Genomic DNA, 2,979 nt, shown 5'->3' with positions numbered 1-2,979 from the left:
ATAATGGTGAATTATGCTGGAACATGTTATAGACTTAATACAATTTTAAAAGCAAGAGATTTTCTGTTCTGAAGGCAGGTGCACCACCATCTCCAAGATCTAGAAAAAATGAAAGTAAGTTTGAAGGACAATTGGCTGCAGGAACAATATCACCAACAGGAGAAAAGTTGTTGGTTGAATCTATGCAACAGTGTTTGGAGATAAGAGAAGATCCAAGGGAACAAAGAATGACTCGTGCAGCCCATAAACGTAGAGAAAAAGAACAACAAAAGGTAGATGCTGGAATTACAACACAGGCAGCTACCTCTGAGCCAGTGGGAGGAACAAGACCGAGGAAGTCATCAACTGAAGATTTAGATGCGTGTTCCAAAGGCTTCAAGCCACTAGAAATGGCAAAATTCCTGACATGGAATGTTAATTGCTTGAATTCACCACAGAAAAGAAAGAAAGTATTTTACTACTTGAAACAACATAAGAATGATGTTACATGTTTGCAAGAGACTCATATTGCTTTAAAGGCTGAAAAATATTTGATTAATTCCCGGCTGGGAGTACATTTTACAGCCTCTGCTCTGCAGAAAAAGGCAGGAGTAGTCATTTATGTGAGGAAAGATTTATCACCAAAGTTAATTGATTCTGATCTACAAGGAAGATATGTTATTATTGATTTATTATTAAATGGCAAGAGAAGTCTTGTCATTGGACTATATGCTCCTAATCAGCAACAAAAATATTTTTATAAGTTGATACATCAGAAAATAATTCAATTGGATTACAAATCAGTAATTATGATGGGAGATTGGAATGGTGTTTTAGATTCAAGCAAAGACAAGAATGGTTCTTTTAAATCTCCTAATCATGCAAAATTACCTAAAGTTTTTTTTTATTTGAAGGATGATTTGGAACTTAGAGACATTTGGCATGAATGGAATATGGAAGAAAGAGACTTTACCTTTTTTTCGGATAGGCATCAGTCGTACTCCAGAATTGACTTTTTTAAATTACTAATGATCTTTTTTCCGGGGTGAATAATGCTAAGATATTCCCCAGAATATTGTCAGACCATAGTCCTGTATGGATGGAGTTATCTACTGAAGATGGGAATAGAAGGACTTGGAGATTGAATGAAAATTTATTTAGATATGAGGGGAACGCACAGAGATGTAGAGATTATTTAAAGGAATTTTTTCTTTTGAATATGCATAAGGGTACTTTGATGCCAATGGTATGGGATGCCAGTAAAGCATATATGAGAAGGGTCTTGATCCATATGAACAATGCGCATAGATGCAAACAGAAGCAGAAATGTAAAGAGTTGGAAGTAGATATTAAATCTAAGGAAAAGGCTCTTACATTAAATCCATTGGACAATAATTTAAAGGCTTCTATTATCTTGTCTAAGGAGCAATTTAATATGTTAATATCTGATCAGATTGCAATTAATTTGAGGTATATGAAACATAATACATTTTGCAATGCAAACAAACCTGGTAGGTGGTTTATTTATTTATTTATTTATTTATTTATTTATTTATTTATGAGACTTATACACCGCTTTAAGTGCAAGCACTCTCTAAGCGGTGTACAACAGTAAGCAATATATATATATATATTTACATTGCCCCCAACAATCTGGGTCCTCATTTTACCTACCCCGGAAGGATGGAAGGCTGAGTCAACCTTGAGCCGGTGGTTGGCTTACCAACTATGAAAGAAAGAGAAATCAAGGATTATAGAGAAAATAAATTATAAAGGTAAAGAAGTTTATCAACAAAATTTGATTAAAAGGAGTTTTTTAGATTTTTATTCAAAGTTATATGCTAGTGAAAGCATACAAGTTTCAGATATAGAAAAATACTTACAGGAATCACATTTTTCTAAACTTACTATTGATCAAAGAGATGAGATTAATGGTGTAATTACTTCTGAAGAGATTATTTGGGCAATTAAACAATTAAAAGTTGGTAAGGCTCCAGGTACAGATGGATTAACAGCAATTTATTACAAAATGTTATCTGAAGAAATGATAGAACCATTGAAGGAACTTTTTAATAACATTTTTTGGGGAGCAGAGGTTCCTCCATCATGGAGAAGGGCTTTTATATCATTGATTCTGAAAGAGGATCAAGATTTGACCCAGCCCAAAAGTTATAGGCCTATATCTCTTTTGAATACAGATTATAAGATTTTTTTCAAAAATATTGGCAAATAGATTAATGCGAGTTTTGAAGCAATTGATTCATAGTGATCAATCTGGATTTATAACTGGAAGATATATGAAATATAATGTTAGACAAATTGTTAATCCAATTGAGTATTTAGACAAGAACAATCAAATCCCCATGGCTTTGATTTTTTTTAGATGCTGAAAAAGCTTTTGATCAATTAGATTGGCAATTCTTATTCAGAGTAGTAGAGGGAATGAATTTTGGGGATAAATTTTTATCTGCCCTTAAGGCTATATATCAACAACAATCTGCACAAATCATAGTTAATGGGGGATTAACAGAAGCATTTAAAATTGAAAAGGGTACAAGACAGGGATGTCCTTTATCCCCATTGTTATTTGTTTTAACAATGGAGATTTTACTTATCAAAATTTGGGAGTCACCTTGTATAAAGGGAATAAAAATAAATAAGAATGTTTATAGGTTGAGAGCTTTTGCTAATGATTTGGTTGTGACATTATCTCAACCGATAGATTCGGTTAGGGATTTGGTTGAAATTTTAATTCAGTACAGGAAGGTTTCTGGTTTTAAGGTAAATAATAATAAGACTAAAATATTATCGAAAAATATGTCTATGAAGGAAAAGGATATTATGTTTAAATTAACAGATTTTGAAATAGTGAGAAAGGTTAAATATTTAGGAGTATATATAACAGCTTCTAATGTTAAATTGTATAAAAATAACTATGAGACATTATGGGTAAAAGTGCAAAAGGACTTAAATGACTGGAAAAAATTACAATTATCTTTG

The sequence above is a fragment of the Crotalus tigris genome, unplaced genomic scaffold, assembly GCF_016545835.1.
Source record: "Crotalus tigris isolate CLP2741 ecotype Arizona unplaced genomic scaffold, ASM1654583v1 scf7180000018320.222238, whole genome shotgun sequence".
In the NCBI taxonomy this organism is placed as follows: domain Eukaryota; kingdom Metazoa; phylum Chordata; class Lepidosauria; order Squamata; family Viperidae; genus Crotalus; species Crotalus tigris.
The sequence above is the reverse complement of the archived record's forward strand: the minus strand, read 5'-3'. Positions refer to the sequence as shown.